A 15,992-nucleotide genomic window follows, 5' to 3' on the forward strand; every position below is an offset into this window, starting at 1 on the left:
GAGAGAGACCTCAGATCAGTCACCTTTTTGTCAGGCTTTTGTAAACCACTGCATTTGTATGTAAGTGAGTCATACAATTTTCCTGTATTTTAGAGCACAGACAGTGACTTGGAAAATCATGTGCACACGCCTCAAAAACAAACACAAGAGGACTCAATATAGATATCACAGTCTGTCCTTTCCTCTCTCTCTCTCTCTCTCTCTCTCTCCCCTTGTGATTACTTTAACTTCTTTAAACTTTAGGACTTTATCATTTTCTTTAAATGTTTCTTAATCTCAATACAATAATTCATGTCAGTTCATAGTGCATTAATTTAGCAGCATCTAGTGGTGAGGTTGTGAATTGCAACCAACGGCTTGCTCTACCCCTCCCTTTTAAAGCACTACGGTGGCTGACACAGAACTAATGGCCTCTCCAGATTACACGATTTTAGCTTGATTTTGGCCTGATTTGCATGTCGTAGGAAATCGTAGTAATTCGTAAACGACATGGGGCGTCGAGACGCAAGATTCAATCGTGTTGTCTCGTATAGTTCGCCATAGTATACGACAACCAAAACTGCTCCTGCGAGGTCGCACGACTTTACGACAGAAAGACTAGCATGTTTAAGATTTTCCCTGGTCGCTCATGACAGCTGTGACGCTGTAGTGACGTTGACCAATAGAAGCACAGCACGGAAGCGCTCTCACTGAAGCTCTTCCGTACACAACATTCAAACATGGCGAAGTGCAGGAGAGACAGTGGTGTTGATGCTGCTAGGTGGGACAATGCAATGGAGGTAAAGTTCGTCGAGTTATGGCAACAGTACTCCTGTCTGTATGTTTCCTCGAGGGACTACCACGATAGAATTAAAAAAGAGAAATGCTGGCGAATAATTGCTGACGCTAAACATAACATAACTTTACCTCAAGTTCTCTCTGTAGAATGGACAACCCATACTGTCCCCGTCTTGCAATCCAGGAACGTGTCCACTGTACCGGGATTTTTTTCTTTTTTTGCGCTTTTGTGATGCCAAAACAGCCAGTAACACGCTGCTTCAATTCCCATATCTATGGTTTATTTTTATACTGCAGCCGCTTCTTTCCGAAAGTCAGTCAGTCACTATAGTAACGCCAACTCAATGACATCACATACGCAGTCAACGTCACCCACGTCGTAAAAGACGAAAACCCGTTCTCGTCGGGAGGACACGCATAGTCTGCCATTGTTTCTTGTGAACGACATGTCAAGATTTGCAAAGTCAAAATCGCAAAATCTGACACAGTGACATCGTAACAGATGAAAAAATGTGTGTATTCTGGAGAGGCCATAAGACTTTGTCACTTTCTTGCTTCTTTTCCGATGGAGATAACGTATTTATGAAACGTGCTCTGCAGAGCAGTTTGTCCGTTTAGGGCTACCATAGAAGCAACATGTCAAATTCCATGCAAAAGGGAACCCCTCATTCTAAGGTAATAAAAATATGACGCTTCATTATGTAAGGTCTTTATACACCTCTAGACATAGTTATGTATATTATATTGCATTTCTGTCAATGCATCCTCCAAAAAATTACACATTGGACCTTTAAAATAACATGAACTAAGATTATTAAATGTTGTAGAAATATTGTTCATTGTTAGCTGACGTCAGCTAATGCATAAAGTTATTGTTAACGAATTTACCACATTTTATTGAATCTAGTAGCTATTTTTAAATGTTAAACCCATCACAAAGGGCAACTAACACTCCTTTTATTCGGCTTTGGTCAACTATTGGCTGGTTTATTGGTCACTAGTTTTCATTCACCGTTCTGTTAATATATCATAGATCAACCCGGTATCACGCCAAAGCGTGTAACAGACTGGAAAATGCATGTCAGTGTCACGCTTTGACTCCTCTAGGCGTGAACATGACACGCTCAGTTATTTGCACATGTAAAACTGAAACGATTTTAAAAATACGTATTAATTGTACTTTTATATAAAATAATAGATATTTAGAGCACTTAACCCCACTCCTACCCTAAATCTACCCACCTCCCGACGATTAAAAAGCACGCAACAAGCAAATAGAAGTCAGCCATGGGCATTTATTAAAATACGCAGTGTAAACAGTATAAAAACATTATGAAAAGGTCGCGTTACATTACGAGGCTTTTAAAGCCGTACGATTGTGTGAGCACACAGCAGTTTTTAATCACCGACGGCTACGCTCCAGGAAGGAACGCACACAGTGACGTATATGCTCAAGTTTAGAGTGTGATGCAATCGGAGCAGGACAGCCGATGGCGTTTCACAACGTAAGCGAACGTAATGACGCAACCAGTCACGAGACACATGAGAGCCAATGCCATTTAACATCGAAACTGACATTCCGGCGGCTATTTTTGAAATTATACGCAACCGGAACCGGTTTCTACAGCGGGAAGAGAAGGGGATCGCTGGCCTCGGAACGCTTGGAATCATTGCACTTTTTGAATGAATAGCATCTGTAGCCGTATCTGCCTGTTATGTGTTGTGTTTATATTACAAACTGTTTAGATTAAGGTGTAGGGGTGGGTTCGAGTTTAGTGCTAAAATGCATCTAAAGTCTGCGCACAAGGGAATAAACGTACGAACACCCAGTACACGTCATGAATGATAAAAAAACATTATCAAAATCGCCCCGTTCTGCTAACGTTACTCCACCTTCATACATGCGTGTCATGTTCACGCCTAGAGGAGTCAAAGCGTGACACTGACACGCATTTTTGAGTGGACCGGTGTGTCTGTTACACGCTTTGGCGTGATACTGGGTTGCATAGATACAACACCACACTACAACACACTTCTGCGTTCCCTGCCACACAGATAGGATGCTGGGCAAACCGCTTTCTTGACCAATAAGGGACGGAGAGGAGCCAGTCACAGCCTATAAGCTGCACTCAATGGCTGCATAAATTAAAATGCTAATAAAGGAGGACTATTCATTTATGACCCTACCGCAGAAGTAGCCAGAGATATGCTATTTAAGCATTTGCGAACCGATTAATGGAATGGCTTTGCTTTGTGGTAAATATTCATGCGCTCTTGTGTTTTTGGTGAAGTGAGGAAAGAGACGGTCCATTAGATGGATTGAAGAGGCGTTCGTAATGACCACCGCAGCATTTTCGTTAGGATAGGATTGGCCAGGCGTCAACTAGAGTATATGCGATTCCAAAGCCTGTGATGTAAATGCGGTCTAATAAGAACAACATTCAGTAGACGTCCTTTTAAGTCTTTGGTTTTCAAAAAAGATGTTCATGCATACTGGGATTTTTAGCAATCATTGTCACACATGACTAGTGGTTTATTTGTACTTGCGGGTCAAAAATAAGTGTGGGGTTTTATTTTGTTATCTTACAAACACTATAAATAAATGCTACTTTTAATAGTTCATAGTTATTTTTTATCGTTATGAATATGTTAAACTACTGTAGTCAATCTCACTGTCTTGACCTATTTGTACAATAGTTCTGGTCTATGCATATGTCATATAGTCATGCATTTTTCCAGATTAACGTTTTACGATGAACCACAATGGCAAATCTTTGCCATAGTTTGTCAAGGCCGCTCCTTTTTCAGTATCATCTTCAGACAGAATTTAGCCCAGGTGCTCATTTAGTCGACTCTACGTTTCTTTTAAAAAACACCCGTGAAGCCGATCATCTCAGCAAGCTCCCCGAGCACCAGAGTGCCAGTTCTTCTCTTTCTCCAGCTGGGCTTAGCGGTATGATCGTATTTACTCACTCTCCAGGTCTCCACCACCCCGCTGCTCAAAACACCACCATTACCTCCAACCCCATGCTTTCAGTCCGGGCCGCTATCGATTTAGCAACACATTACGGCACTAAAAACCGAAAGGTAACTGCTGTCGCACACCTCCCCTTCTCTCTGCTCTCAATGCAAAACCTTCCCGTCATTAGGAAGAGGGAACATTTGTCTAAATGAACGCATCTCTGTAAACTCATTTAGCACCTGAGACCCTAACAGGTGATTTGAATAAATGATGTTTAGCTTTTTAAGACAAAAAATTCATCACCTGTCACCACGGGCTATTGATTTATAACGGGAGGGATGACGTGTTAATTGGGGGCTTATGAATTGCTAGAAATGAAATGCTGGAAAAATGAAACGGATTGATGCAAGGTGATGCCGAAAGGCCTCGTCACCATTTTGGGTTGGTCTACATTCTTGACACCCACCTCAACGGGGACGTAAAACAATTGTATTGTGTATTTTCTGTGTTCTCTTTACCTAAGATAAACAAACGCTCAGTGCTCAAACGGTTGGCCGCTATTTTGACTGTCAAATTTAAACTGCATCATTTTTCACATTCTGCTACACTTTAATGCTTTTATTCAAATGCCCCGGGGACATTGGCCTGCAGTCTATTTCTTGGTAGTTTCGTGTACGAATATGCTTTCTGTGTAGATTTGAGAGTTTGGATGTTTAGACTGAAATGCAAGGGGTGATGGTTATGCCATGTTGTTATTATTAGTCATTTGATATGATTCACATATTCATGTACTGTGGTGTTTACACTGAACCTCGAGGTGCTTCAAGAAGGGCACGGTAACTTTTCTATTAATAATCTATATCGGCAGATAAAAGCAATTTATCGGCTACTGGCCGATAGTTTAACAGCCGATGATCAGGGCCGATATAGCCTTTCAATCAAAAGAGGACAAGGAAAATGCTATGAATTTGTGCTCTGTATATGGAAAATGTTGAGAAACATCACCAGTTTGAGGTTCAATATTAATATTCATTAAAAACATTCAAAAAGTTAGGAAATATTCATTTAATCTTCAGAATGTAGTTAATGCGAGTTAATATAACCACCGTATCTATCTGTATCATCAGATATCACTCTAAATAATCTGCATCGGTGGAGAAATTTAGTATCGGTGCATTTCTTATTTCTAGTGACATTAGAAAAAACTTGTTTCAATATTGTAGGTTATAGTGTTAATGGAAGTGTTGTTGTCTATGGAGTTCTGTTGTTTATGCCTGACTTGGATGCAAGGGATAGTTCACCCCCCCCCCAAAAAAAACATTATTTATTCACTCTCATGTTGTTGAAAACCTATATGTGACTCTTTTATGTGCAACACAAAAGAAGATATTTTGAGAAATGCCTCAGTGGTTTTGTGTCCATACAATGCAAGTCAATGGGTTCAATGTTGTTTGGTCACCAATGTTCTTCAAAATATCTTCTTTTGTGTTCTGCAAAAAAAAGAAACTCAGAGGTTTGGCATATGGGAGAGTACATTTTTGGGTAACTGTCCCTTTAATTGTGACTTTATAGTGCATTCATAGTATACATACGTGTATGGTTCATTTGCACCATCCAGACACACTTAAATTGTTTGAAACTGTTTAATGTCGTTTTGTAAAGACGGTTGACAGCTGCTGTAATTATACAGCTTGAACTTTTCCTGTGTGATTGTTGTCCGTGCAGGGCAGGGAGGTTAAACGACGCTGGAACTGAAGACGGCCTCAATAAGCAAGTCCTCGGATAAGGTAAACAAACGATTAGTTATTAGCTCTGTGTGTGCGTGCATGTGTGTGTTTGTTGACGGACTAAAGAGGACAGGACCGGCGCTATTATTTCATATCTGGTTTAATGAATCACATGATTGTTGCAGCTCTTGTGTTTGTATGCTTTTCTCAAGGTTGACAAAAGGAAAGGTCATTTATTTTTGTCAAAGTTTACTTACCTAAACAGAATGGCTTATTTGTCTAACTGCACAGCTTTTTCCCCTTCTTTTATTGTTGCTGCTGTGTTTGTTGTTTTGGAGACAGGGCTTGGCTTTTATGAGGCGCTGTTGACTTTCTGAGGTAGTGAACATGTTTGAAACGGACACTATTGTTAATAATTAATAGTAAATGTTATGTCTTTGATACCTGTCAGGATTTTTTGTGTGTGGGATTAAAAATAATTAAGGTTTCCCAAGGAATCACACATTGTAGGATGTGGATGTTTTACAGTGTTTTTATAAGGAAAAGTTGCTTGGTCCTTGTTAGTGAACTTTTTAAACTGTTGCAGCTTTGATGCGTGAAGTATAGATAGAGTTGATATAAAACAAATCGGTTCACTCCTCAAACACCCCTCTTCATGTGTCAGAATGGAACGGCCCGAAGCAGCTGACATAGAGAGTGGAGGAAACCAAGGAAATTAGGTAGGGATGTGTACCGTGTGAGAGGGATTGAGTTTGTGTGTCTGCGTTCTGTCACTCACAGTTTGGTGGATAAAGAAGGGACTTCCCATCCTTTCCCATGAGCTCATACTTTCACACACATACAGCCAAACAGAGTTCACTGTCTGTCTGTTCCTCTCCTGTTTTCTATTTCTCTCATACTACACCTTCTGAAAAAAGGAGCTCTGCGTTTTGTCTGTGCCATCTGTCTCTTGACCTGCTTATTTGGTCACTACAGACCAAAGAACACTGCAAGAATTCATTTTTGCATCACTGTTGCTTGTTTTCCAGTGAAAAACCAAGATGAATTCTTTAGCTGAATTATGTTCAGTAAGATATACAGTTGTGAAAAATTATTAAGAGACCACTCCAAAATTATTTGTAATTTTAAATCTACTATTTATAGGTGTGTGTAAAATGTTCATTTTTTTAAATTCTGTGAACTACTGACAACATTTTCCCTAAATTCCATATGGAAATATTGTTATTTGCATTTATTTGCAGAAAATTATAACCAGTCAAACAGGTCAAAATGCCAAAAAGATGCAATGTTTTGAATACTGCAAAGAAAACAAGTTAATATTCATATTTAAACAACACGATACTAATGTTTTACATGTTTTTTAGGATCCGTTCAAAAATAAATATATGATGGAATAAGCTTGTATTTTTCATGTGTCTTTCACATTTCATGACTGTTATTCTTGAGGTTTGTTTCTGTCAAAATTCAACAGACTCTGGAGTGGTTTCCATGGCTGTATATAAAATGTGTATTTTTCTTCACAGCGGGATGAAACAAATAAACAGATGCATTGGTCTTTAAAAGGTAGCTTTGCCAAAAGTGGAGTTCTGTCATTTTTATTCGCCCTCATGTTGGTCTAAACCTGTACGGATACTGTAGCTTTTTTCAATGGGCAGGGGGGTCTGAGTGGGCATCCGGGTCTGAGTGGGCATCCGGAAGGGGTGTAGATTTTATCTTGGTTATTTCTTCCTATTTGCTCTCTCTCAGTTCATTGGCCAGTCAGGCTCAGCGTCATCGTAACTTTACAAAGGTAATTTTTTGCGTGTGTCAGTGTTAAAAAAAAACAGTTTGAAGTGCAAAAGACTAACTCAAGATGGTTGATGTGAACGAATGACATGAGACTGATTCAGCTTTTGTTAACTTGCACAAAAACAGCACTTGTATATTTAATTCAGTCCACTTCTGGAGAAAAACACACGTATGGTTCTACGTGGACGCCTGACATTTTGCCATTCCAAACTAACCACACTTCCAAAAGTTTAAGTAAGTCTACATCCACTTCAGCTCTGAATAGTTAGAGCGCTAAACAGCAGGGGAAAATATGATATTTGCATGCTGTGTGGCGCCTACCGAGGGCTAAATTGGAATGTGTCTAAAGATCATACACTTGATTATTTACTTTATTTGTCTCACGCTCTTATTTTACGGCAACCACACAGACGTAAATTCTTAGTTAACACCGAATGAAGAGTTGTATATTGATGCGTGTTAGGGCACAGGGGTGGATTAGGGTCCGTGTAATAGCTCTTCCGAGTACGTTTTATTGCTTACTACAAAAAAAGTAATTCTGTGTATCAGCATCTGGTTGAAAATTGCTTTGTATTAGCATTAGCATTTGGTAAGCCCCTAATTCCCCTGTTTCTACAGCTGAGTGTGTTTCTATGCATTTACAAGTGCTTCCTATTCTAAGGAGTTCGCTTAAATCGCTTTTTCCACCAAAGCTATGAACATAATAAACAAGCCAGCGTGGCTAAAGCGCCACACGAGGGAGATTGCGAACGAGAAAGTTAAATGCTTACGCTAGGCACATGGTTGTTTATGCGGTTTACGCTCGGGCGTGTACATGTTATTACAGAGAGGGCTGAGCTTTTTTACTCAGCTGTAAGAAAAAGATTTTGTTACGGAGGTACAAAACAAAAGAATTAAACTGTTCATTATTTTGGCTGGTGTTGTTGTACCGTGATATTTACTTTAATATATATTGTGTGGGTGATTACAATATTCATACAACATGTTAGTGTCCAAAAAAAATCGCACTGTATAACCATTTTGCCAAAACATCCAAAACATAATGCTAATAATATGTAACTTAATAACATGAAAGTTCTGGTTTGTTGGTTTAATAGTCACAACAATTATAGATGATGTACAAATGTAGGGAAAGATGTAATCCATTGGGCATTGATTGGGTTGTAAAAAGTTGTTTCTGTTAAACGGTTTTAGCGGCAACAACATATTCAAACGTTATGTGGCCCAAACTTCACCCAAAAATGAACATTCTGTTATTATTTACTCACCCTTTTGTCATTTCAAACCTGTATGACTTTCCTTCTTCCGCAAAACACAAAAGAAGATATTTTGAAAAATATTGGTAACCGAACAGCTCCTGCATCCAGTTACTTCTATTGTATGGACACAAAACCAATGCAAGTGAATGGGTGACGGTTAACAACATTTTTTAAAATATTTTCTTCGGTGTCCTGCGGAAAAAGGAAAGTCATACAGGTTTGAAATGACAGGAGGGTGAGTAAATGAGAGAACTTTCATGCGAGTCATTTTAACTTCCAGTAGACCTCCGCAAAGAATCAATAACTGTTGAGTAGTTCTAATTGTAATACAATGAATATACAATAACATAACATAATATGAATGTAAATTGAATATCAAATAAATTGTTATATTACTCGCCAGACTGAAATTTGGGCCAGGCGCACGTGTCCGATGAAACTGATTATATGATTTGATTGAAACAGAGGTCTTGGTGATGTCAGCAAAAACAAAATGTGGAGCAAGTTTTACCATTTTTACAGGCAATAAAGAAAAATTCACCATGAAACCGGGAAGTTAATTTTTATTTCATGTCAGACCATGGGGTATCATTTTTAAGACAGGACAGTCTACAAAAAAGGAAAATCCTGTCATATTGTACTTTCATGGCACACCTGCATGTTGGTCTTTCTTTGGAGCACAAAAGGTGAATTTTTATTTGTTGGAATTAAACGGGGACTGGCTTAAGAAGACTTGATTTATGATCAACCAAAAAGAGTGGCCAGAATGTTCTGCCTTTTTGTTTTATAGAAAAAAGTTCAAGGTGTTTGGAACAGTATGATGCTAAGTAGATGATGACAGAATTTTCATAATTGCTGTGAAATATCCCTGTATGTACAGTTTATTTACTTAATGACATTGAATGTAGAATGAGGTGAAAATCCGTAGTAAAATGTGTTTTATAAAATCACATTCAGGCGTCCTTCATATTTGCAGTGGTATTCTGTTCTCTCAGAGGAGGAAAACCTTTGATGTAGTTGGTCTGTCACTGCGTTGGTGTGAGTGTTCATGACAGACTCTGCAGGCAGCAGTCTCGGCTTCTGTCAGTGCAGTTGTCTTCAGATAGATGAAAGAGAATTCTGTCCACAAAAACGCTCTGAGAAGGAGCGTGAGTGTCACATATATCGCAAAGGTTAGTTTGTCGTCTCTTCATCTAAAGACATACTTTTTTTTTCATCATTCTTCAATTGGAGATGACCATATTTAAACTGAATAATAACACTTTTAAGATGAAACGAATGCATTTGCCTGTTGTGGTCCTTTAATTTAAAACAAGGTTTCTTTTTCTTTGTACTGTACTTACGATGCAAATACATTGGACAGCTGAACTCATTCGGCGGTACGAAAGTGAAATTATTAGCACAATGACAAACATAAGCAGGTTAAGCCTCTCACTATGGGCCTAGTCTTAGCTTGCCTTTCTTAAAAGTAGCCACACAATGGTCAGATGTACTTCATAAATCTTCATAAACTCAAAGCATTCAACAAAATTAAAAGAATTTATCCGCGATGACTCATTTAGGCTTGATGTTTATTGTTCTCTGCTTGACATTCACTGAATTCAGGGTCAATACGACTTTGGCAGCGCCTCTGCTGTATTTATTTGAGGAAGCAAAATCCCTTTTAGGGATAAAGCACCTGGGCCTGGCTGCTTAATGGAATAGCTTTAACATTAAGTAAATAAACAGCTTGAATTTGAAAGGGTGATGTGTGTGTGTGTGTGTGTTCATGTTTGTATATCCCGGTGGGGACCTAAACCTGAATACACATCAACACATGGGGACTCGTGTCACTGTGCGGACCAAAATTGAGGTCCCCACGGGCAAAAAAGCTAATAAATTGTACAGAACAATATTTTTTACAAATCTAAAAATGCAAAAAGTGTTCTATGATCTTTAGGTTTAGGGGTTGGGTTAGGGGATAGAATATACAGTTTGTACAGTATAAAAACATTACGCCTATGGACTGTCCCCACGGGGATAGTCAACCAAAGCGTGTGTGTATGTGTGTGTGCGTGTGTGTGTGTGCGTGTGTGTGTGTGTGTGTGTGTGTGCGTGTGCGTGTGCGTGTGCGTGCGCGTGCGTGTGTGTGTGTGTGAGTGAGTGAGAGTGAGAGAGAGAGAGAGAGAGAGGGGGGGGGTTGTGCGGTGGGTGGAGAAGGAGATACAGATACACAAGTCTGTTGTGGCTTTCAAACTTGTATAACGTTTATGGAAGGTAATATTATTTCTGCGCTTTTGTTTTGTGGAGCCTGATTTAAATGTTGGCTTGAAGTCTGGTCTGATTTGCTGCTGGTGCTGGTCAAGAACCGCCCACTTAAAGGGATACTCCACCCAAAAAAGAAAATTACTGTGTGTCATGAATTACTCACCCTCAAGTTGTTCCAAACCTGTATGAATTTCTTTGATTGGACACAAAGGAAGATATTTGGAAGAATGTTAGCAAATGACAGTTCTAGGATATCAGTGACTACCATAGTAGGAAAAAATAAAATGGTAGTCAATAGTGCCCCAGAACTGTTTGCTTTCCTAAACTCCTCAAAATATCTTCTTTTGTGTTCAACAGAACCAAAAATACAATATTTTTTCTATATTTAAATAACTACATTTTCATTTTTGGGTGGAGTATCTCTTTAAACAAGAAGCTGTTTGATTGACAGGTAAAGTGACCTACTGCACTTTAGAGAGTGGTTTATCTAAAGTAGTTGATACCATAGAGGAATAGATCAATTTCAAATAATGGCGTAAACTGTTGTTCCAACTTGGTTGCAATTGCAGTTAAAGTAAAATCTCACATTAGTGTTACCAACACATTTTGGTGCTAGCTAAAAGTTTGTTATATCTGTGAATCATGATTTGCTATTTGCCTGTTGCTAGCTGGATAAAAGCATTTACATTAGTATTATTGTGCAGACACTACATAGCATTAGCAAGTCACATTTTTGTATAGGATGGAAGCTTAATGGTCAAACCGTAAAAAGTAGAATTCTTTATTGTTGTCTTTAAAGGTGCAGTGTATGAAATTTAGCGGCATCTAACAGTGAGGTTGCGAATTAAAGCACTATGGTGACTGACACGGGACTAACATCACGTTTTCGCTTCTTTGCTGAAAAAATAACTTATTTACAAAACACGCTCTGTTGAACAGTTTGTCCATTTAGGGCTACTGTAGAAACAACATGGCGAATTCCATGTAAGGGGACCCGCGGTGTATGTACAGTAGATGGAAATAGCTCATTCTAAGGTAATAAAAACACAATGCTTCATTATGTAAGGTCTTTATACACCTCTTAAGACATATTTATGTATATTATATTGCATTTCTGTCAATAGATCCTCCAAAAAATTACACACTGGACCTTTTAAGTGTTAACAGAATTGTCTTTTTCCATAGTAGAAATATTTAGTTTGGCGCTTTTTTAGGCGGTTATTTGTAATGTTCTGTGCAAAAATAGTTACATTAATATTAAAGTTGAGACTTGGTTGCAGACCTGGAGCTAATCAAACAAATAAACCAGACGGGCACGGTAAAAGCAGAACTAATTACTGTGTGTTTTAAACCAGGTTGAAAACTGAGCCCTTGTAGTTGTTATTCATAAACACAGTCCTCCCAAGTTCGAGGGAGAAAAAGGGTAGAAAAAGAGAAAGCGGCCAAGAGCTTACGTCCAGAACCCAAAACAGGAATGACAAACACCATTAGCTGAAAAATTTCCATCTCATTGCAACTATGTTATTGTTTACTTTAGCATACACGTCCTAATATGGTTTCATCTCTGTTAAAACAGTGGAGAAGGAAGGCCGGGGGCCCAGCCCAGGGTAGTGGCTTTTAAACCGCCACTTAGACAATAAGAAACAAATGTCACATGTCGGCCAAAGGCCTTGCCTGACTGTTACAATATTCAACCCTATCCACGTCTCGCCGCATGACTGCTAATTATGTTTTGCCATTTTGCACAGAAAAGAAAATCGGACTTTCTCATGTTTTGCCTTAAATCTGTTTCTCTTCTTCAGTTTATAGCCGGTCATATTCCAATCTTTGTTTCTGTTTTAACATTAAAGGCTCCACGAATGCCTTCGTTTTTTTGTTAAAATAGAAATTTGGGGATTTGGGGAAGTCCATAATTTGCTGCTTTATTTGAGACTGATGTTATAAGGGGGAGGAAACATACTGGTGTTAGACAGCATTGTATTTGTTTAAAAATGTGGACAAACCTCTGTGTGCAAGATGTGTCAATACAATTTTTGCTATGTTTTTCGGGCAGAGAATGACACAAAATGATGTGTGTTGCTGCTTAAAAGATCAATTTTGTCCACTTTTGGATAACACTAAAAGCCTTACAGTTAACAGCCATGCACCAAAAGCCACAAAACTCTTTGAACTTTTACCTTGTGTACCATTAAAGGGTTAGTTCACCCAAAATTGAAAATTCTGTTATCATTTACTCGCCCTCAGGTTGTTCCAAACCTGTATAAATTTCTTTGTTCTGTTCAACACAAAGGAAGATATTTGTAAGAATGTCAGAAACCAAACAGATCTCATCCCCCATTGACTGCCATAGTATTCATTTTCCCTACAATGGGTATCAATGCGGGACGAGAGTTTGATCAGTCAGAGTTTGGTTACTGACATTCTTATAAATATCGTCTTTTGTAAATGATGACAGAATTTTCATTTTTGGGAGAACTAACCCTTTAGCTTTAGCTTTTCTTCAATTTTTGTTCTTTAATAGTGCCTCTCTCACTCTCTCTCTCTCTCTCTCTCTCTCTGTTGGTCGTTCACTCTTTTGTTTGTTGTGGTTGCTTGTTCACTGGTTGCCTGTGTTTGTCTTGTTTAGGTATATATCAGTAGGGTTAAGGGTTGGTGTGTTTCAGAGCAGATTAGCGCAGCCACAGGTTGCGTCCCTCCTCTCTCGGCTGCATCCTACACGAGACACTTGCGACAGCTTGATGACCAATCAAACGCTTACATTCCCTTCTGTGATTGGTGAGTATCTCAAAGATCTTCGTACTGCTTGTGTCTGTGCGCTTTCTAAAATTTGAGTTCATAAGCCTTCGTCCAAAATTGAATGCCAAATGTATTTGACAGACGTAAATTTTAAGTGATAATGCTTTTGACCGTGTTTTCGAATGGCCCTTTAAAGGTTAGAGCTCCTTTTTAACCTCTTCCTTGTAGATTAAGGATGTGGCCGGCCTCACCTCACTCCTAAAATCCTCATGCTTATGATATTTACTCAGTGTTATCGGCAGCTGTAGATGAATGGCATTCTGGGACATTGAGGAATGTTGAAGGTCAGTCGTCGTAGCTTTAGATCTGAATCAAGGCAGTCGGTTCAGAGCGGGCAACACCTTATCTGAGGGTATATTATCATAACATGGCTTAAAGTAAGATAAGATAAGTTTGAATTTTGTTAAAATAATGTTTTTAATATTTTAAAATAATTTTCTCCTAAAATACTTGATATTAAATATCAATGGGTCACCTTTTATTTACTTATATATGAATTGGGTAGTTGACAAATATACCATCCATGTGTCCTATGGTGTGACATAGCAAATATTTAGTAAACAAACTGTTCATATTGTTATTATTATGAATAATATAAAATAGCATAAGATAGATTTATCTTCTTGGTTAGTTTCTTTTCTAGATTTTTGCTGTCACCATAGGAAACATTTATTTGTCAACTACCCAAGTATATACTTTCTTATTAGTTTATTCTCATTAATCGAATTACTGTAATGCAGTCTTTTTAAAGGAGATGGGGTTTATTAAAATGAAAACTAATACTATAATACTTTTTTATTCGAAACCGCACAAGCTTAAGGCAGCATAAAAAAAAGTACTACATGTAATTGAAAGCTTTCATTATTTACCCCAGTAGATCATTTAATAGGTGAATAAGTAAATAAACAGCTATTGACTAGTGTGTATTGACTAGTGTTCGTGTTATGATGAGTGCTGTTTCGGAACTTTCAGAAATATAAAATTCAGAATAAATTGCTTAAGGTTTTGTTGTGCGAGTAATACCTTATTGAATAGGGTTACATGAGGGGCTACTGGTCCTTTATTTTCAAACGCTGTCTGGCTCAATCCTGCCTAATACGTGCAAGACGGATATACTATTGTCACCTCTCCGAATGGAGGCGGATAGCACATAAGTAATCCGTATTGATTTTAACATTACAATGTTGTAAGTGATAACTACGTTAACAGGAGCTATAAAACCAAAGCTCTAATTAGGCCGTATTTCATACCAACCATTAGGTAGGCTTTTTAATTCAACGATGATACCAAAGTGATCAATTTTCCCTGAGGTTTTGTGTTTTAGAAATATCTCGGTCACAAAAAAGCCTCATTGTCTTTCAGGGAACGGCATTGTTTTTAACCTCCTCTTAATGAACTTTGTGTGACTGTTGTTTGCCGACTCCAAGGTCGAATTCGCAGAACGACTGCACGTTTTTCTTGTAAACATGTTTACATGCAGACGTGTGTAAATACAGTAAATGTGCACAGAGAGGCTATACCGGTTTACTCGCTGCTTTTTGTTTGGTTTTGTTTTGGATCGCTTTAGCACCTCGAGAGTGTTTGCGCGAGCGTCAGTACGGCCACACGAACACGCACCTGCAAAAAAGTATAGTTTCAGAACCTCATAACAGTGTGTGCTTACAATAACCGTCTGTTTATAATCACAGGCCGCAAGTATAAAGAAAAGAAAGAAATGAAAAGAGGCAATGAAAGCAAAAAAACCCCCCCAGAAGAATGCTTAAGAGTCAGTGGTATTAAATATGAATTAATGGAATGGAGAGTAGACGCAGCTGTGGTGGAGGGAAAAAATTAATACAATTTATGTTGCCAGCTAGTAGGCACGTAGGTACATTTGGACTTAGTATCCTTTAATTAGAAGTGAGATATTAGCATTTCATAGGGATTTACACAGGCAAGACGCCGCCACAGACAGGAGCGCTTTCGTTTCGCTCTGTTCTGATTGTAATGAGTAGTGTCATTAGTTGATGGAGAGGATTCTGCCCCGGCTCTACCTTGAAAGGCACGTCATTTACATACTTCTTAGGAATATGGGCTATAATGGATCCCTCAATGTATTAAATAAAAAAGCACTTCTTTAAAAATTGAAGAGTCTGTTGCCGGTAATGCGCGCGGGCCTGATTCATTCGTTGGCGTAGTATGAAGTCAATCGAGACTTGGGAAGAGGGGGGTGAGGAGAGATTGACTTATGCTTTAGAGTTAAGACCTCAGATTTTGCTCTGGGAACAGAATAGTGCGTCATAAATTTAGAATGAGATCAATAATGTGGCGACATAAAAGTGTTGAGGATGTGCGAAAGAGGAGCGTATGACACATTCTGGCGTTTGCTTATGGGTGTTTGTGTGTGTGTGTTTTTGCCAAGGGGTGGGATGGTTTGTGTTTTATACTGTAATTTCT

At 38.6% G+C, this 15,992-nt stretch overlaps 1 protein-coding gene across 6 annotated transcripts in view; it reads left to right on the plus strand.

Annotated features, from left to right (window-relative positions):
- foxp1b (forkhead box P1b) overlaps positions 1-15,992 on the plus strand; it is a 163,098-nt gene that overhangs the window by 46,143 nt on the left and 100,963 nt on the right. For 5 of the 6 annotated variants that reach the window (XM_057337521.1, XM_057337516.1, XM_057337517.1 and 2 more), the window contains one exon: positions 5,465-5,526. The gene's annotated coding sequence lies outside the window, so the exon portion shown is untranslated. Of the gene's footprint in view, positions 1-5,464; positions 5,527-13,424; positions 13,536-15,992 lie in introns of those variants that run through there. The other variant, XM_057337520.1, reaches the window with a different exon arrangement.

Source organism: Triplophysa rosa, linkage group LG7 (genome assembly GCF_024868665.1).
Source record: "Triplophysa rosa linkage group LG7, Trosa_1v2, whole genome shotgun sequence".
Taxonomy (NCBI): domain Eukaryota; kingdom Metazoa; phylum Chordata; class Actinopteri; order Cypriniformes; family Nemacheilidae; genus Triplophysa; species Triplophysa rosa.